A 21,791-nucleotide genomic window follows, 5' to 3' on the forward strand; every position below is an offset into this window, starting at 1 on the left:
GGTGGAGGGGTAGGTAGTGCTGAGGAAGCAATGTGATTGCAGCAGGACTTAGACAAATTGGAAGCATGGGCAAAAAAGTGGCAGATGGAGTACAGGGTTGGGAGATGTATGATAATGCATTTTGGTAAAAAGAATAATAGTGTGGACTAATATCTAAATGGGGAGAAGATTCAAACATCAGAGGTGCAGAGGGTCTTGGGAGTCCTCATACCAGACTCCCAGAAGGTTAATTTGCAGGTTGAGTCTGTGGTAAAGAAGGCAAATGCAATGTTAGCATTTGTTTCAAGGGGAATAGAATATGAAAGCAAGGAAATAATGCTGAACCTTTATAAGACACTAGTCAGGCTGCACTTGGAGTATTGTCAACAGTTTGGGCCCCATATCTCAGAAGGGATGTTTTGTCATTCAAGAGGATCCAGAGGAGGTTCACGAGGATCATTTTGGAAATGAAGGGGTTAATATATGAGAAGTGTTTGGCAGCTTTGGACCTGTACTCGCTAGAATTTAGAAGAATGGTGGTGGTGGGGGGGGAATCTCATTGAAGCCGACTGAATGTTGAAAGGACTGGATAGGGTGGATGTGGAGAGGATGCTTCCTATGTTGGGGGTATCCAGAACTAGAGGGCACAGCCTCAAGATTGAGGGCTGACCCTTTAGAACAGAGGTAAGGAGGAATTTTTTTAACCAGAGGGTAGTGAATTTGTGGAATGCTCTGCCACAGACTGCGGCGGAGGCCAAGTCCATAGGTATATTTAAGGTGGAAGTTGATTGTTTCCTGATCGGTCAGGGCATCAAAGGATATGGCGAGAAGGCAGGTGTATGGGTTTGAGTGGGATCCGGGATCAACCATGATGGAATGGTGGAGCAGACTCGATGGGCTGAATGGCCTCATTCTGCTCCTGTGTCTAATGGTCTTATAAGAACATATTCTCTCTATTTGCCATATGCAAACTTATCATAATCTTCTACATCTTTATCACATCTCCACAAACCTTTTCTCCAAGGAGAACAACTTCATGTCCTCTAGTCTAATCTTTTGATATTCCTGATCCCTGGAATCATTTTAATAAATGATAATTTCCCACTGTTGCCTGTAAGGGGTTTATACGTTCTCCCTGTAACTGTGTGAGTTTCCTCTGGGTGTTGCGGCTTTCACCCACAGACCAAAGGTATACCGGCTGGTAGATTAATTGATCATTGTAATTTGTCCCATGATCAGGCTATTGTTAAATTGGGTGGCATGGCTTGAAGGCCCAGAAGGCCTCCTTCACTCAATATCTCAATAAATCTGCGCTCCTAAACAACTCCACCTTCTCTAGTCTACCCTTCCCTCTAGTCTAGCCTTCCCTCATGTCCAATCTTCTGATACACCTCATCGCTGTAATCATTCTAATAAATGTACTCTCCAAACCCTCCACGTCCTTTCAGACATGGGGTTGTCAGAATTGGAGCGCAAGTCTGGCTGTGGCCTAATCAGTGTTTTACAAAGGATCAACATGACCTCCAAGTCATGCGTGTAGCAAAACCTCTCTCACTTGTATCCCTTGAGTCAGCAAGCCACCTGCCAACACGCCACCTTTCCTGACTGCAGTAACTCTGAGTGATTGAGGAGGTTGCACTCCAACTCCACTAACCATAAACAATTGTCATTGCTGTTCCTCTTTGACCTAATACTCATGTTTCATGCCACCCCCCCCCCCCACCACCTATAGGGTTCAAAATACTTGCCTTATACTGTCAGCTGTTCGATATGTTTCTGAATTTTACCAAGTCATAATCTCTGGATTACATTTTCACGTGGTCAAATGCAGTAATAAATATAAGTGACACTGCAAATCCAGAATAACAGATGCAAAATGTAGGAGGGACACAGCAGCTCAGGCAGCATCAGTGGAATGGAATAAAGTGGCGATGTTTCAGGATTTTGTCCCAAAATGTCAGCTCTTTATTCCTTTCCATTGATGTTGCCTGACGTGCTGTGTTCTCCCAGCATTTTGTGTGTGTGTGTGTCTTCAAGTTCAGTTACAATGGAATCGTATGCTTTATTTCAATAAAGGTAAAAGTGCAAAGTCAGTTTCAATGAATTCGTACACTTGCAATGGTATGCACTTAAAATCAAAATCAGGTTTAATATCAGCGGCATATGTCCTGGAGTTTGTTGTTTTTGCAGCAGCAGTGCATTGAAATGCATAATAATAACAACTTTAAATTACTTTGTGTGTGTGTGTGTGTGTGTGTGTGTGTGTGTGGGTATCTATTTATCTACCTATACACATAAAGTTAAATTAAATAAGTAGTTTTCTTTGGTTCAGCAGAGGTGAACAAGCTGTTCCTGAATCGTTGACTGTGCGCCTTCAGGCTCCTGTACCTCCTCCCTGATGGTAGCAATGAGAAGAGGGCATGTCCTGGGTGATGGGGGTCCTGAATGATAGATGTTGCCTTTTTGAGGAATCACTGCTTGTAGGTGTCCTGGACGCTGGGAAGGCTAGAGTCCATCATGGAGCTGACTGAATTTACAACTTTTTGCAGCTTGTTTTGGTCTGGTGAGGAAGCCGAGGGTCCAGTTTCAGAGGGCTGTACAGAGGCACAGGTTTTCTAGGTGGGGAATACAATTTTAAAAGAAATCCTGGCTTCTGCACTCTGTGCAGGTATATGCCTTCAAATAACAGCCTTGATTATTTACAAAGCTGAGATGATCAATCTCAAGGCTTTCTTCTAATGGCTACTGACTCAAATGTTTATAACTTATTCACTGCCCAGTACACTACTGGTGTTTACGGCAGCAATACAGTTCTTCCATCTCTGTCTGTCAGGAGGACTCTTCATTGCTGTTTCCATAACAATTTTGTATGACCAGTCAGGGTTGTTAGCCCTGAGCTGAACCCCTGAACCTGGAGGACAGGTAGACCACTCTTAGTCTGGCTTTTACCCTTTGACCTGTTTGGCATGGGTGACCCCACCAAGAGCCAAAGCATGTAGCCCTGACTCCTGCCAACATAGCTCTCTGGATCGTTCTCTAGACCACAACAAGGCTGTGGTCCTTTTGGATGCATGTTTGTAAGTACTTGGAATCTATTTTAAACTGCTACTTGGAATATTATAGTGAAGTAGTACGTGGACAGCCCTGTAGCAGCTAGTCCAACACAATTACAGTGCTACTGATCTGCGTTGAATTCTACTACGCTCTGTAAGCGGTTTGTATGACTGTGTGGGTTTTCTCTGGGTGCTCCTGTTTCTTCCCACGTCCAGAAGCTGTATGTGTTAGTAGGTTAATTAGTCACATGGGTGAAACGGGCAATCCAGGCTCATCGGGCAGGAAGTGCCTGGAGTCATCATCTCATACAGAAGTACAGCACAGAAGTAAGCCTTTCGACCTATCTAGTCCACAGCAAATTATTATTCTGCCTACTCCCATCGAGCTGCAACAGGATCGTAGCCTTCCACTCCCCTCCCATCCATGTACCTATCCAAATTTCTCTGAAACAGTGTTGAAATAGAGCTCGCCTGCACCACTTGTGCTGGCAGCTCGTTCCATGTTCTCGCCTGCAGAATGAAGAAGTTTCCCTTCATGTCCCCGTTAAACTTTTCACCTTTCACCATTAACTCAAGGCCTCTAGTTCCAGGGAAAAACACACAATATGCTGGAGGAGCTTAGCAGGTCGGGCAGCATCTATGGAAATGAATAAACAGTCGAATGTTTCAGGCTGAGACCTTTCATCAGGTCCTGGAGAAGGGTCTCGGCCTGAAACATCAACTGTTTATTCATTTCCATGCTGAGCTCCTCCAGCATTTTGTGTCTCTTTCAAGAGGAGTCCAGATTTTTTAATGGAGCTGAGTCAGTACAATAATCACTTCAGGCAAGATTCAAAAAAAAGGATAATCTTATTCAAATGCTGAGCTGTTTGAGCAAAAAGTATGCCTTCTCTTCAATCTCTGAGCTTTATTCACAGAAGAAACAAAATCATTTGATCTAACACTTCCATTTTGATGGATACAGTTTCAATAAAACAAAATTAAATGGTGTCGAATGATTCAGAGAATTAGAATCCCCTTGCTGGTCGCTTCAAAGTTCAAAATAAATCTATTATCATGGTGACTGTCTCCTTGAGATTCATTTTCTTGCAGGCGTTCACAGGAAGATAAAGGAATACAATAGTATTATGGATATAAACAAAGACTGACAAAAAGCAATGTGCAAAAGAGAATAAATTATGCAAATAATAATAAAAGTAACAGTGAGAACAAAGGGCTGCAGAGTCCCCGAAAGTGAGTGGGATGAGTTCCGCACTGAGCTGGGCGAAGTTATGTACACTGCTTCAGGAGCCTGATGGTTGAAGGGTAATAATCGTTCCTAAACCTCGTGCTGTGCGACTGAAAGCTCCTGTACCTCCTCTTCCTGATGGTAGAACCGAGAAGAGAGCACGGCCCGGGTGATAAGGGATCACTTCCGCTGCTGCACACCACTTTCTGAAAAGCAAAATTGTGGATGCTTTTACACAAGAATTTACATTAGTAGTTTTCCATTACCTCATCCTTTCTCTCTGCTCCCTTTTTATACAATTCTTTCTTCTTTTTTATGGCTGAATATATTATTGTTGCATTTATTGCTTTGACGAACATACCATAATAAATTCCAAGTGCTACTAAGTGCATACAGCAAATAAAGTTGTTAGTTATAATATTAGACCCCTTCCCACTCTATTGATTATTCCTGTCACTGCAGTATTAAGGCTTTAAACCATTCTTTATCATGCTGTTTATAAATACATATGGCTGATTATGTATGTATCCAGGTTTCATTCCATTTCTGTACTTTAACCCCTAACTTTGTATTTTATATTATTTTTTATTTATAATTGTTGGAAGTAATCTTCCGTTGCATGTTGCACCAACACACCACAGCAAATTCAAAGTTCAAAGTAAATTATCATAGTACATATATGTGACCACTTACCACCCTGAGATTCGTTTTTTTGCAGGCATTCACTGTAGAATAAAGAAATACAATAGAATCAGTGAAAAACTAGATACAAGATAAGACAAACAATAGTGATAGGGGTAGTGATAGGGGACTCGATAGTTAGAGGTGCAGGTAGGAGGTTTTGTGGTCGTGACAGAGAATCCAGGATGGTTTGTTGCCTCCCGGGTGCCAGGGTCAAGGATGTCTCTGATCGATTGCATGACATTCTGAAGTGGGAGGGTGACCAGCCAGATGTCGTGGTGCACATAGGCACCAATGACATAGCAAGGAAGAGTGAAGAGGTCCTGGACAGTGAGTATAGAGAGCTTGGTAGGAAGTTGAAAAGCAGGACCTCCAGGGTGGTAATCTCAGGATTTCTACCTGTGCTAGGTGCCAGTGAGGGTAGGAATAGGATGCTCTGGAGGAGGAACAAGTGGCTGAGGAACTGGTGTAGGGGGCAGAGTTTCAGATTTCAGGATCATTGGGACCTCTTCTGGGGCAGGTGGGACCTGTACAAGAGAGACGGGTTACACTTGAACCACAGGGGGACCAATATCCTTTCAGGGAGGTTTGTTAGTGCTATTGGGGAGGCTTTAAACTAGATTTGCAGGGGGATGGGAACCAGAGTGCCAGAGCTGACAGTGTGGCTGGGGTGAAAATAAATGATGTTGAAAGTTTAAGCAAATCCGCTGATAGAAAGGTTGTGAGTGGTGGTAAAAATCTTCTGAGGTGTATATATTTCAATGCTAGGAGTATTGCGGGGAAGGCGGATGAGTTGAGGGCGTGGATTGACACGTGGAATTATGATGTTGTAGCAATTAGTGAAACTTGGCTACAGGAGGGACAGGAGGGGCAGCTTAATATTCCAGGGTTCCGATGTTTCAGATGTGATCGAGGCAGAGGAATGAAAGGTGGGGGAGTAGCATTGCTTGTTAGGGAAAATATTACAGCAGTGCTCAGGCAGGACAGATTAGAGGGCTTGTCTACTGAGTCCTTATGGGCGGAGCTGAGAAACAGGAAAGGTATGGCCACATTAGTGGGATTGTATTACAGACCACCCAATAGTCAACGAGACTTGGAAGAGCAAATCTGCAGAGAGATAGCAGACAACTGCAGGAAACATAAAGTTGTGGTGGTAGGGGATTTTAATTTTCCATACATTGATTGGGACTCCCATACTGTTAGGGGTCTAGATGGTTTAGAGTTTGTAAAATGTGTTCAGGAAAGTTTTCTAAATCAGTATATAGAGGGACCAACTCGAGGGGATGCAATATTGGATCTCCTGTTAGGAAACGAATTAGGGCAAGTGACGGAAGTCTGTGTGGGGGAGCACTTTGGTTCCAGTGATCATAATGCCATTAGTTTCAATTTGATCATGGACAAGGATAGATCTGGTCCTAGGGTTGAGGTTCTGAACTGGAAGAAGGCCAAATTTGAAGAAATGAGAAAGGATCTAAAAAGCATGGATTGGGACAGGTTGTTCTCTGGCAAAGATGTGATTGGTAGGTGGGAAGCCTTCAAAGGGGAAATTTTGAGAGTGCAGAGTTTGTATGTTCCTGTCAGGATTAAAGGCAAATTGAATAGGAATAAGGAACCTTGGTTCTCAAGGGATATTGCAACTCTGATAAAGAAGAGGAGGGAGTTGTATGAAATGTATAGGAAACAGGGGGTAAATCAGGTGCTTGAGGAGTATAAGAAGTGCAAGAATATACTTAAGAAAGAAATCAGGAGGGCAAAAAGAAGACATGAGGTTGCCTTGGCAGTCAAAGTGAAGGATAATCCAAAGAGCTTTTACAAGTATATTAAGAGCAAAAGGATTGTAAGGGATAAAATTGGTCCTCTTGAAGATCAGAGTGGTCGGCTTTGTGCGGAACCAAAGGAAATGGGGGAGATCTTAAATAGGTTTTTTGCGTCTGTATTTACTAAGGAAGCTGGCATGAAATCTATGGAATTGAGGGAATCAAGTAGTGAGACCATGGCAACTGTACAGATTGAAAAGGAGGAGATGCTTGCTGTCTTGAGGAAAATTAAAGTGGATAAATCCCCGGGACTTGACAGGGTTTTCCCTCGGACCTTGAAGGAGACTGGTGTTGAAATTGCGGGGGCCCTGGCAGAAATATTTAAAATGTCACTGTCTATGGATGAAGTGCCGGAGGATTGGAGAGTGGCTCATGTTGTTCCATTGTTTAAAAAAGGATCGAAAAGTAATCCGGGAAATTATAGGCTGGTGAGTTTAATGTCAGTAGTAGGTAAGTTATTGGAGGGAGTACTAAGAGACAGAATCTACAAGCATTTGGATAGATAGGGGCTTATTAGAGAGAGTCAACATGGCTTTGTGCGTGGTAGGTCATGTTTGACCAATCTGTTAGAGTTTTTCGAGGAAGTTACCAGGAAAGTGGATGAAGGGAAGGTAGTCGATATTGTCTACATGGACTTCAGTAAGGCCTTTGACAAGGTCCCGCATGGGAGGTTAGTTAGGAAAATTCAGTCGCTAGGTATACATGGAGAGGTGGTAAATTGGATTGGACATTGGCTAGATGGAAGAAGCCAGAGAGTGCTGGTGGAAAATTGCTTCTCTGAGTGGAGGCCTGTGACTAGTGGTGTGCCACAGGGATCAGTGCTGGGTCCATTGTTATTTGTCATCTATATCAATGATCTGGATGATAATGTGGTAAATTGGATCAGCAAGTTTGCTGATGATACAAAGATTGGAGGTGTAGTAGACAGTGAGGAAGGTTTTCAGAGTCTGCAGAGGGACTTGGACCAGCTGGAAAAATGGGCTGAAAAATGGCAGATGGAGTTTAATACTGACAAGTGTGAGGTATTGCACGTTGGAAGGACAAACCAAGGTAGAACATACAGGGTTAATGGTAAGGCACTGAGGAGTGCAGTGGAACAAAGGGATCTGGGAATACAGGTACAAAATTCCCTAAAAGTGTCGTCACAGGTAGATAGGGTCGTAAAGAGAGCTTTTGGTACATTGGCCTTTATTAATCCTAGTATTGAGTATAAGAGCTGGAATGTTATGATGAGGTTGTATAAGGCATTGGTGAGGCCGAATCTGGAGTATTGTGTTCAGTTTTGGTCACCAAATTACAGGAAGGATATAAATAAGGTTGAAAGAGTGCAGAGAAGGTTTACAAGGATGTTGCCGGGACTTGAGAAACTCAGTTACAGAGAAAGGTTGAATAGGTTAGGACTTTATTCCCTGGAGCGTGGAAGAATGAGGGGAGATTTGATAGAGGTATATAAAATTATGCTGGGTATAGATAGAGTGAATGGAAGCAGGCTTTTTCCACTGAGGCAATGGGAGAAAAAAACCAGAGGACATGGGTTAAGGGTGAGGGGGGAAAAGTTTAAAGGGAACATTAGTGGGGGCTTCTTCACACAAAGAGTGGTGGGAGTATGGAATGAGCTGCCAGACGAGGTGGTAAATGCGGGTTCTTTTTTAACATTTAAGAATAAATTGGACAGATACATGGATGGGAGGTGTATGGAGGGATATGGTCCGTGTGCAGGTCAGTGGGACTAGGCAGAAAATGGTTCGGCACAACCAAGAAGGGCCAAAGGGCCTGTTTCTGTGCTGTAATTTCTATGGTTCTATGGTTCTATGTGCAAAAGAAGCCAAAACTGTGCAAGTACAAATATAACAAATAATAATAATAACAATAAATAAACAGTACACAATAATATTGAGAAGATGTGTCCTCAGTTCGTGATGCATGTAAATATTCACTCAGTAGCCACTTCATTAGCTGTACCTAAACCTGCTCGTTAATGCAAATATCTAATCTTCCAATTATGTGGCAGCAACTCAGTGCATAAAAGCATGCCGACATAGTGAAGAGGTTCTTTTGTTGTTCAGACCAAATATTAGGATGGGAAAGGAATGTGATCTAATTGACTTTGACCATGGAATGATTGTTGGTGTCAGAAGGGGTGGTTTGAGTATCTCAGAAACTGCTGATGTACTGGGATTCTCACACATAACAGTCCCTAGGATTTACAGAGAATGGTGCAAAATTTAAAAAAAAATCCAGTGAGCTGCAGTTCTGTAGGCTGAAACTCATTGTTGATGAGAGGGGTCAGAGGAGAATGGCCAGACTGGTTCAAAGGTGACAGTAACTCAAATAACCACACGTTACAACAGTGGTGTGCAGAAGAGCATCTCTGAACAGACATCACATTGAACCTGGGAGTGGATGGGCTACAGCAGCAGAAGACCGCACTCCTGTATCTAATAAAATGGCCACTGAGTGTTGTTCCCTGATCCTTGATCTCGAAGTGCGTTTCAGTGAATTAATTTGATGAGTTCTGTCCAGCATAATTCAATTCAACAGCTGCAGGAACTGCCAGACTCTCACAAGGGAGAGGCCAGCCTGTGCTAACCTGTGGCTTTTTTTTAAAATGGTTTTTGATTTATCTGTCACCTGATCCATCTGCAATGAATAATTTTCATGGAAGGTGCACTTTAATTACTTTCCCATTTAACTTGCATTATCATTCCCTATCTTAGCAATTAATCTCCCCTCGTATCCAATTTCGGCCTTTATTGCTGGCAAACAGGCCCCCTGAATCTTGTGTGCTCGAGCGGGCGCTTGAGTGTTGTTTGACTGAGAGGTTTTCAAACAAGTTTTCACTTCATTAAAGTGCTCAAATCAGCGTATCTCCAGTTCATTGGGGTGAGAGCTGTCTTCGTATCTCCTGAAGTGAACATTTGATTGGTGCTGTGTGTCTAGTCTTTGAACATCTCACGTCTAATTCAGAGTTCTTTACGGTGGGCAATGTTGTTTTCTGTTGAAGATTTGCTTTATTTGTCACACGTACATCGAAACATGCAGTGAAATGCGTCACTTGCATCAACACTTCAGAATTGAAGGGTGATTGCGTCTACCGCTTGTGATGACAGACAATTTGCAGCAGGTGCAGATCCTTGCTCAGGCAGGAGTTAATCCCAGCCTTAACAAACCTCTCAAAGCACTTCATCACAGTAGATGTGCGTGCCAGCAGGCAGTAGACATGACAGTCATTGTTGATCCATGGCCACCTCTTGTTTCAAGAAGATATCCCCCTCAGAGGTGCAGGAGCAACACCTTATATTCTGCCTGGGTAGCCTCCAACCTGATGGCATTAATGTCAATTTTTCCTCCCTGGGAAAAAAACCTTCCCCTCCCTTATTTTTCTATTCCCCACTCAGGCCTCCTACCTCTTCCCTACCTATCACCATCCCCTAGGTCCCCTCCTCCTTCCCTTTTCCCCTTGGTCCACTCTCTTCTCCTATCAGATTCCTTCCTCTTCAACCCTTGACCTTTCCCACCCACCTGGCTTCACCTATCACCTTCTAGCTATCCTCCTTCACCTCCTCCCACCTTTTTATTCTGGCACATAAGTGCACCTCTTTCTCACTCCTGAAGAAGGGTCTCAGCCAAAAATGTCAGCTGCTTATTCATTTCCGTAGATGCTGCCTGGTCTGCTGAGTTCCTCCAGCAAAAGTATTCGGCACGGACTAAAAGGGCCGAGATGGCCCGTTTCTGTGCTGTAATTGTTATATGGTTATAAATGGTTGCCTGGATTTCCAGCATCTGCAGATTCTCGATAGTCATTTGAGGCAGCTCACTGTTCTGCTGGTTCACACTTGTATTTATTATTACCATCGGCACTCTTGATGGTGTGAGCTTCAAGTGAACAAGGAATGTCATTGCTCTCCCATTCAGTCATGGCTGATTTATTTTCCTTCTCAACTTCATTCTCTTGCCCTTTATTCAGAACTTTAGTGGTCCTTAAGAATCTTTCAGATTGCTTGCTGTGAAGGCCATTGTGTACATACATCTATTAATGCTTCTGGACACATCTTCAGTGATGTTCCTGGAATCATCGGGTGTTTCCAGTCTTTCAGCATCATACAACCTCCTCCAGGTGACCCAGCCGGGGCTGATCACACCCCAGCTTGTGTCCAGATGGCTAGCTACTTATGACTCCATGGCTCCCCTCTTTTGAGCCACAGCCATCTTCAGGCCCTCTCTGCCGCTTCGGTGGTACTGCGGATGGCTCTCCTCTTCCTCTCTCCCTCGATGCCCAAATTGCTGAAGGCTCTAACTAAAGAATGGGCTATGAATCCCCTACAACCAACCTCCACTGGGAGACACCTCGCTCTCCATCCAGCCTGCTGACAGTTGCTGACCAGTCCTGCGTACTTGGAGAGCTTCCTTTCAAAGGCCTCTTCCAAGCTGTGGAGGCCAAGTATTTGTGTAGATCCAAAGGTTCTTAACCCCATTCTTCTGCCATCTTCCCGTAACCTTTATTCTGACTTCTGCCTCCTTTCTTTCCGGTCCTGATGAAGGGCCTCAGCTCGATAAACTGTATTTTTCTCGCTCCATAGAATCAGCGCTGTCTTGCTGGGTTCCTCCAGCATTCTGTGTATTGCCCAAGCCGAAGCTGTTTTTAAGGTGATGCTTGCCACAGACTCGTCTATCAGCTTCTCTGAAACCAAACTGTTATTCAATTCCATTGAAGTGGCCAGGTTTGTGTGCCTTTGACTGTAATCCAGCAAAGTACTCTCACTGTGTAGGTGGGAGGTGGAGAAGTTCTTAGTGTGGTTCTCAGATTCCCATTTGTGACAGAGGATTAGGAAGGCTCTGTGATAAAGCAGTCACATGTCTCCCAGATTAAGAAAAGCTAATGTGATCTGGTTCAGATACCTTAATAATTGCTGCAAAGGTGTGGAATCCAAATAATAGTTATGTGTAGATAAACAAGCAGGGTAAAACAGTTGGCCTGGAATTGATTTGGCACCAATATACATGTTTATGAATTTTCGATGACAGATATATGGCATATTGACGGACAGTTAAAATCCTGTGACCAGCAAAGAAATAAATTCACAAATACACAGATTTTGCTGATGCCAGAAATCCAGAGCAACACACACAAAATACTGGAAGAACTGAGCAGGTCAGGCAGCATGTATGAAAATGAATAAACATTTAATGTTTTGGGCCAAGACCCTTCACTGGGACTGATAAGAAAGTGGGAAGAGCCAGAACATGGAAAGGTAAAGGGCCGAAGAAGAAGGAGAGGAGAGTGGACCATGGGAGAAAGGGAAGGAGGAGGGCACCGGAAGAAGGTAATAGGCCGGCAAGGATAACAGAAGAGGCAAGGGAGGGCTAGAGTGGGGAAATTGAAGCAGCGGGAAGGGGAAGGGTTAAAAGTTACCAAAAGTTGGAGAAATCGATGATCATGCTATCATAAACTCACATACTACTTTATTTCAAATCATATTTCAGTCATTGGCTCAATACCAGTTCCTCTGTGTAACTAAAAACATCCAACCTGATGGCATGAATATTGATTTCTCCTTTTAGGGTTTTTACTCTTCCTCCCTTCTTCTATTCTCCATTCTGGCCTCTTACCTCTCCTCACCTGTCTATCACCTCCCCCTGAGCTCCTCCTTCTCTTTCTCCTATGGTCCACTCTCCTGTCCTATCAGATTCCTTCCTCTCCAGTCCTTTACGTTTCCCACTCTCCTTCACCTATCACCATCTAGCAATCTTCCTCCTCCTCCTCCCCCCACCTTCTTACACTGGCATCTTCCCCTTTTCCAGTACTGAGGATGGGTCTTGGCCCAAAACGCTGACTGTTTATTCATTTTCACAGATACTCCCTGACCTGCGGAATTGTGTGTGTTGCTCTGAATTTCCAGCGTCTGCAGAATCTTGTGTGTTTATGAAAAACGTCCACCCAATGTACAAATGCTGATGTAACTAGGAATGTCAGTTGAGAGCTATTTATCCCATTAGATACTTTAACAATATTTGGACTTCAAAGGTGATCAAATCTGTCAGTTCAAAAATGAATACTCAACAGCCATAGTTGTTAATTTTCTATGAGTCTGGATGGAGTCTGACAAAGTACCTTCTTGAGAGAGATATCGTTCCAGCAACATCAGAGGACTATTTCCCCTTTGGTTTCAGACTGAACTAGTCTCTCTATTATTCAGAGAAACCAATTCAGTTCCCAGCCAGAGGGCTCCATATTTTTGAATGATTTTCTGACCCGTTTGCTTTTAATTATAAAAACACTGATAATTGTATGCACAGCAAATTTTGAACATCTATAATCCACGTACAGGGAGTGCAACAGTAGTCAGTTATCAGGATGTGTTCTCAGAGATGACGACGTTCATGGAACCAGTGTTAAGAGGGGTCATTAAGTACAGAGAGAGATGCATTATTGCATTGGGCTATATTGCTGTATATCACCACTGTGATATATCATCCTAGATAACCTACAGTCCAACCACGTTGACGTCACCATCGAGAAAGCTCAGGAATACCACCACTTCCTCCAGGAGACTAAAGGAATTGTCACTGTCAGTCGTTACCAATTTTTGTCAATGCGCCATAAGAAGCCTTCTGTCTGGATGCCTAACAGCTTGGTAGAGCAACTTCTCTGCCCATAACTGCAGGAAACCACAGAGAGCAGTGGACGTGACCCAGCTCCTCATTGAGGCCTGCCCTCTCTCTGTGGACTCCGTCTACACTTCTCACTGCCTTGGTAAAGCAGCCAGCGTAATCAAAGGCTTCACCTTCCCTGAATATTCTCTCTTCTTCCCCCTCCCTTTGGGCAGAAAATACAAAAGCCCGAAATCACATACCTCTCGGTTTAGAGACAGCTTCTATTCCGCTATTAACAGATGACTGAATGGACCTCTTTCACAATCTGACAGACCTCACAATCTGTCTGCTTATGATCTTGTACTTTATTGTTTGCCTGCACTGCACTTTCTCTTTAACTGTTGCTCTTTATTCTGATTTCCGTTAATGTTTTACTTTGTTCTACCACAGTGCACTGTGTAATGAGCCCTGACGAAGGGCAGCCTGTAACGTCGACTGTTTATTCTCCAGCATTTTGTGTGTGTTTCTCAAGGTTTTGTACCTGCAGAGCCCCTTGTGATTGTGTAATAGTCTGCATGAACAGTGCAAGATTAGCTTTTCACTGTATCTGTGTCATGTTGAATGGGGGGCGGGTGGTGGATCTCATTGAAACTTGACAAATATTGAAAGGACTAGATAGAGCGGTTTCCTATGGTGGGTGAATCTATGACAAGAGAGCACAACCTCTGGCGAGAGGGACTTCTCTTTAGAACAGAGGTCAGAAGGAATTTCTTTAGCCAGAGGATGGTGTATCTGTGGAATTCATTGCCACATGGCTGTGGCCGCTAAGTAATTGGTATATTTAAGCAGAGGTTTTTAGGTTCTTGATTAGTCAGGGTGCCAAAGGTGCAAGGAGGCAAGAGAATGGGGTTGAAGGAGATAATAAATCAGCCATGATGGAATGGAGAAACAGAATGAATGGGCCAAATGGCCTAATCTGCCCCTACAGTACTGTAGGGACGTATATATAGCTAGAGGAATAATATATACGTCTTAGGCACGTATATATAGCTAGGGGAATCTAAGACCTTTGCACAGAACATAGAACATATAAATTTTACACCACATCACAGGCCCTTCAGCCCACAATGTTGTGCCGACCATGTAACCTACTCTAGAAACTGTCTAGAATTTTCCTACCGCATAGCCCTCTATTTTTCTAAGCTCCATGTACCTATCTAAGAGGCTCTTAAAAGACCCTGTTGTAAACGCCTCCTCCACCATCACTGGCAGTGCATTCCATACACGCACCACTCTCTGTGTGAGAAACTTACCCCTGACGTCCCCTCTGTACCTGCTTCCAAGCACCTTAAAACTATGCCCCTCGTGTTAGCCACTTCAGCCCTGGGAAAAAGCCTCTGACTATCCACACGATCAATACCTCTCATCGACTTTTACACCTCTGTCAGGTCACCTCTCATCCTCCGTTGCTCCAAGGAGAAAAGGCCAAGTTCACTCAACCTATTCTCATAAGGTACACCCTGCAATCCAGGCAACATCCCTGTAAATCTGCTCTACACTCTCTATAGTATCCACATCCTTCTAGTAGTGAGGTGACCAGAAATGAACATAGTACTCCAGATGGGGTCTGACCAAGTTCTTATATAGCTGTAACATTACTTCATGGCTCTTGAAATCAGTCCCACGGTTTATGGTGCCAACGCACCATACGCCTGTCCTGTAGTAATTTTATGTATTGCACTGTACTGCTACCACGAAAAGAAAACAAATTTCACGACATATGTGAGTGATGATAAACCTGATTCTGACCTGGGTCTGTATTGTGGACTGAGAGTGGGAAGGGGCCAGGGAGAGGGGAATCATGGTTGGGAAAGAGAGAAAGGAGAGGGGAGGGAGCGGGAAGTACCAGGGAGACATTCTGTAACAACAAGAAAGCAATAGTTAGGAATCAAATGACTTTGCCTGGTCAATCAGGGCTGGGTGTGTCTGCACTCAGTCCCTGGCGCTCCTGCCCCACAACCCTTCCGCGGTGCTCTACCTCACCGTTTCCCAACATCCCTTGCTCCCACCACATTTACAAACTTGTTCTCTGCTCCTCATTGACAAATACAGTACTGTGCAAAAGTCTTCAGTGCCCGAGCTATATATATTTCCGAAGACTTTCACACAGTACTGTATCACTTCTGGTCTTTTGTGAGAATAATAAACCAATTCTAATATTAAAGTAGCAGTGGGTGTTTGGACACAGGGATCAAGAACTGAAGTCCAAGTGCAGGTGTAACAGGCTGGATATGAACTGAATGGCTTCTGTCTGCACTCACCTCAACTCTGAACTGATTCCATAACTCTCGTTCAAGAACTCTGTGACTCATGTTCTCGGGATTATTTATTTACTTATTTTTTTAAGTTTTATTTGCACAGTTTGTTTTTTTTTGCATATTGGTTGTTGGTCAGTCTTTGTGTGTAGTTTTTCATTGACTGTATTGTATTTCTCTGTTCTACTGTGAATACCTGCAAGAAAATGAAGAAAATGAATCTCAGGGTTGTATATGGTGACATACACTCAGCAACTTTCTTAAGTGCACCTGTACACCTGCTCATTAATATAAATATCAAATCAGCCAATTATGTGGCAGCAACTCAATGCATAAAAGCATGCAGACATGGTCAAGAGGTTCAGTTGTTGTTCAGACCAAACATCAGAATGGGGAAGAAAGGTGACCTAATTGACTCTGACTGTGGAGTGATTGTTAGTGTCAGTTAGGGTGGCTTGAGTACCTCAGAAACTGCTGATCTCCTGGGATTTTTACACATAGTTGTCTAGAGTTTACAAAGAACGGTGCAAAAAACAAAAAAACATCCAGTGAGCATCAGTTCTGTGGGCAAAAATTCGTTACTAAGAGAGGACAGATGAGAATGGCCAGACTGGTTCAAGCTGACAGGAAGGCGCCAGTAACTGAAATAACCAAATGTTACAACAGTGGTGTGCAGAAGAGCATCTGTGAACGCACAACACGTTGAACCTTGAGGTGGATGGGCTACAGGAACAGAAGACCTCACTGGGCTCCACTCTGGTACCTAATGAAGTGGCCACTGAGTATATATGCATTTTGGTAATAAATTTACTTTGAACCTTTTGTGGTTCTGTGATAAGCAAGGCAAAGGACAGTAGTTCTATGTTATGCAGTAACGGAACAGATTTTTTTTCACCTTGCTTATAACCCCACGTTCCTCATGCTCTCCCGGTCTTGGCAGCTCTGTCACGTACTGCACACTCTGCAGGTTTGCAATCTGTGCTCGCCTATCAGTGAGGGGGAAAAAAGCTGTAATTGATTTCATGTGATGCTTATCCTAGGACAGTCTGATCTGCATAAATACTCGAGCTGAACAATGCCTGTATCTCGCTGAATAACCTAATACTGTTGTTGGTTCTGATGTAAGGAGGCTGCAATCTATGAAGCTGCTCAAAGTGTTAATCCGGCTAATTGCGGTTACTTTCTGTAGCTGCATGCCGTCCACCTCTGTACAAGCGTCGTACACTGATGTGTGGTGGAGTGTATCGCTTCCTGGCCTGGTACGGGAAAAACCAATGCCCAGAATGAAAAAAAATCTACAGACACAGCGCAGTCCACCACAGGCAGCTCCCTCCCCAGCACTGAGCACATTTACAAGGAGACCGCCACAAGAAAGCAATGTCCAAGGTCAGGGACCTCCTATCGTCTGTGCCGTGCTCTCTTCTCGCTGCTGTGATGCTACTTTCCAGGAGTTGTGGACCTGTATTCCCAGATCCGTTTGTTCTACCGCACTTCTCAGTGCCCCACCGTTCACTGTGTAAGACCTGCCCTCGTTGGTCCTACCAAAGTGCAACACCTCACACTTGTCTGCATTAAATTCCACCTGGCATTTTTAGCTCATTTTATCTACAGCTGATGCAGATCCCTCTGCAAGCCATGATAGACTTCCTCAACCCTGGAGTCATCTGCAAATTTGTTGATCCAGGTAACTACATTATCATCCAGATAACTGAAACAAATGACAAATAACAAAGGACACAGCACCGATTCTTGTGGAACACCACTAGTCAAAGGGCTCCAGACAGAGGGGCAACTCTCTGCACTTGGTTAGATCACTTCTTGTCTGGAACCTCTCACCTGATAGGTGACCCTACCAGGAGCTAAGCTCCAGAAAGGATCACGCTCGGGATCTCATGAACCCACAAGCTCTTCCTCCATGACACGGTGATTTAGTCAGAGAAGATCCCAGACTAAAGTGTCCTGGAGCTAAGTGGATAAACGTGGGCAGGAGTAACACACACTGCAGAGAGCTGTAAACTTAGTCAGTTCCATCATGGGCACAAGCCTCTGTAGTATCCAGGATATCAAGGGGGCAAGTGCCACAAAAAGGCGGTTTTCATCATTAAGTACCTCCATCACCCAGGACATGTCTCATTCTCATTGTTACCATCAGGGAGGAGGTGCAGGAGCCTAAAGACACACACTTAACTATTGAGGAATAGCTTCTTCCCCTCTGCCACCTGATTTCTGAATGGACATTGAACCCATGAACACTGAACGCTCTCTCAGTACTCTCTTTTGTACTACTTATTTAATTTAACTATTATAAATATATATACATAATTGCTACAATTCACAATTTTTTTTTCTCTGTTATTGTGTATTGCATTTTACTGCCTCTGTAAAGACAACAAATTTCACAGTGTATGCAGCTGATGTTAAACCCGGTTCCGATTCTGATTCTGAACAAGGTGACAATCTTCAGTTACTTAATGGAGCAAATCGGCATTTCTCCAGGAATACTGAATGGCAACCCGGCCTTGTTGTTAAAGTGTTGCCCTGTTGTTATCCAAATTGTGAATCTGTAGTACTCCTTGCCACAGGCAGCTGTGAAGGCCAAATCTTCAGGTATATTTAAGGCAGAGGTTGATCGATTCTTAAGTGGTCAGGGCATGAAGGGATACGAGGAGAAGGCTGCAGATTGGGGCTGAGACGGAATATGGATCAGCCATGATGAAATGACAGGGCAGAGGTCTAATTCTGCTCCTATATCTTATGGTCTTACAAGACAAATACAGAGTTTTATGGGATTGCCTGTTCACCAGAAGATCATGAGATAAAACCTCACATGGGAGACGTCATTAACATAATGCTATTAACATAGCAATTGCATTATTAGCATAATATATGCATCCTCATTATCCTGAAATTTGACATGTGTTTGCTTTACAACAAATAAACGTGCTTTGTTTTAACAAAATCTCTTTGTAACTTTGTGCAGATGTTGAGAGCAGTCGAGGAAAGACATCTGTGCTCTGGCTAAATGCCATTTGAAGTGATATATGTGTGAGTGTGTGTGTATATGAATATGTTTGATTTTATTTGTTGCTGTGAATATGCTGATAATTGTGCGCAAATCAAAACAGATCAGCAGCAGCCAATTTATATGTTGTGAACCATATGGAGGATCTTCTTGCTTTCAGGCGTTTACATTTAGAATAAACAGTTTTGCGTTCTGGAAGAAACATTTTTGAGTTATTTGTGTTTACCTTACTGGCTCAGAGTCTGTTGGTTTTCGTGCAGGAATGCCAGCATTTCCGACCATAATAAACGGGAGTAAATGGGAATAAACGGGACCTTTTCAGAATGGCAGGCGGTGACTAGTGGGGTACCGCAAGGCTCAGTGCTGGGACCCCAGTTGTTTACAATATATATTAATGACTTAGCCGAGGGAATTAAATACAGCATCTCCAAGTTTGCGGATGACACGAAGCTGGGCAGCAGTGTTAGCTGTGAAGAGGATGCTAAGAGGATGCAGGGTGACTTGGATAGATTGGGTGAGTGGGCAAATTCATGGCAGATGCAATTTAATGTGGGTAAATGTGAGGTTATCCACTTTGGTGGCAAGAACAGGAAAACAGATTATTATCTGAATGGTGGCCGATTAGGAAAAGGGGAGGTGCAACGAGATCTGGGTGTCATTGTACACCAGTCATTGAAAATGGGCATGCAGGTACAGCAGGTGGTGAAAAAAGCGAATGGTATGCTGGCATTCATAGCAAGAGGATTCGAGTATAGGAGCAGGGAGGTACTACTGCAGTTGTACAAGGCCTTGGTAAGACCACACCTGGAGTATTGTGTGCAGTTTTGGTCCCCTAATGTGAGGAAAGACATTCTTGCCATAGAGGGAGTAGAAAGAATGTTCACCAGATTGATTCCTGGGATGGCAGGACTTCCATATGATGAAAGACTGGATCGACTAGGCTTATACTCACTGGAATTTAGAAGTTTGAGGGGGGATCTTATTGAAACGTATAAAATTCTAAAGGGATTGGACAGGCTAGATGCAGGAAGATTGTTCCCGATGTTGGGGAAGTCCAGAACGAGGGGTCACAGTTTGAGGATAAAAGGGGAAGCCTTTTAGGACCGAGATGAGGAAAAACTTCTTCACACAGAGAGTGGTGAATCTGTGGAATTCTCTGCCACAGGAAACAGTTGAGGCCAGTTCATTGGCTATATTTAAGAGGGAGTTAGATATGGCCCTTGTGGCTAAAGGGATCCGGAGGTATGGAGAGAAGGCAGGTACAGGGTTCTGAGTTGGAAGATCAGCCATGATCATACTGAATGGTGGTGCAGGCTCGAAGGGCTGAATGGCCTACTTCTGCACCTATTTTCTATGTTTCTATAAGGCCATAAGACATAGGAGCAGAGTTCCATCGAGCATGCTCCACCATTCCACCATGGCTGATTTATTATCCCTTTCAACTCTATTCTCCTACCTTCTCCCTTTAACCTTTGACACCCTGATTAATCAAGAACCTATCAATCTCCACTTTAAATATATCCAAAGACTTGGTCTCCATAGCTGTCTGTGGCAATGAATTCCACAGACCTGCCATCCTCTGACTAAAAAATTTCCTTCTCATCTCTGTTCTAAAGGATGATTTTTCATTCTGAGGCTCTGCCCTCTGGTCCTAGACTCCTCCACTATGGGAAACATCCCCTCCACATCCACTTTGTGCCCTCTGGTCCTTGACTCCTCTACCTATGGGAAACATCCTCTCCACATCCACTCTATCTGCATCCTCTGGTCCTAGACTCCTCCAGTATTGGAAACATCCTCTCCACACCCACTCTATCTTGTTCTTCAGTTTGACTTTAGGGTTTGCCATGTTGTATGGTTGAGCAATCATGGTCTTCCATCTGTTTTTGATCTGAGAAGTTTTAATAAGCTCTTCAAAACTTTTGCCTGACCATCCCTTGATGTAGCTCATGATGTCATGCTCTGTCGGCCGCAATTTTTTCTTCCGTCAGTTTTTCCCGTTACCTTTGTTAGCATTGATAAAAATGGGATTCCCAGGTGCCATGCCAGCATACTGGCTGAACTCTGCCTGTGATCTCCAAACCGCCCTCTGTGACTGAGCTCTGATAGTAAGAATGACATGGTAACGTACAGACAGTGCAATGCAGTTACAGTCCCAGCAACCTGGGTTTAATTCTTCTACTCTCTGTAAGAAGTGTGTATGTTCTCCCTGTCACACTGTGGATTTCCTCCAAGTGCTCCAGTTTAAGATTCAGATTCAGATTCAGATTCATTTATCACACGTACATCAAAACATGCAGTGAAATGTGTCATTTGTGTTAACAACCAACACTACCTGAGGGTGTGCTGGGAGCAGCCTGCAAGTGATGTCACACCTCTGTCCTCTCTCAGGCTCCCCTTAAATATTTCACCTTTCACCTGAAGCGTATGACCTCTAGTTCTCGTCTCTTCCAACTTGAGGGGGAAAAGTCTGCATACATTCACCGTGCCTATCATCATCACTATGTGTTGTGTTGTATGACGTAGGCGGTCATGGTCTTCCATCCGTGAGGAATTGTTGTCCGTGGGGAAGGCCCCTTTGCACTGCCTTTCCCATTCTTTTTGTCTATCCATGACCATGATTGTGTTAGGCAAATTTTTCTACAGAAATGGTTTGCCATTGCCTTTTTCTGGGCAGTGTCTTTACAAGAAGGTTGACCCCAGCCATTATCAATACTCTTCAGAGATTGTCTGCCTGGTGTCCGTGGTCGCATAACCAGGACTTGAGATCTGTACCAGCTGCTCAGACGACCATCCACCACCTGCTCCCATGACTTCAAATTACTCTGATCAGAGGGCTAAGCAGGTGCTACACCTTGCCCAAGGGTGACCTGCAGACTAGCAGAGAGAAGGAGCTCCTAACACCTCCTTTGGATGAGACATATACCCTTCATAATTTTTTACACTCTAGATATCCATTGAATATAGCCGATACAGTGTGCTTTTTTGAGAGGAGCTTGAAAGGCTATGGGTTGGGTGCAGGTCAATGGGAGTAGACTGAAGACCAGACCAGCACAGACAAGATGGGCAGAAGGGGATGTGTCTGTGCTCTAGTTCTCTATG

At 43.8% G+C, this 21,791-nt stretch overlaps 1 protein-coding gene across 6 annotated transcripts in view; it reads left to right on the top strand.

Moving 5' to 3' along the window:
- Positions 1-21,791, top strand: part of epha7 (eph receptor A7) — a 387,886-nt gene that overhangs the window by 160,227 nt on the left and 205,868 nt on the right. The gene's annotated exons all lie outside the window — the stretch shown is intronic.

This window comes from Mobula hypostoma, chromosome 2 (genome assembly GCF_963921235.1).
Source record: "Mobula hypostoma chromosome 2, sMobHyp1.1, whole genome shotgun sequence".
Taxonomy (NCBI): Eukaryota; Metazoa; Chordata; class Chondrichthyes; order Myliobatiformes; family Myliobatidae; genus Mobula; species Mobula hypostoma.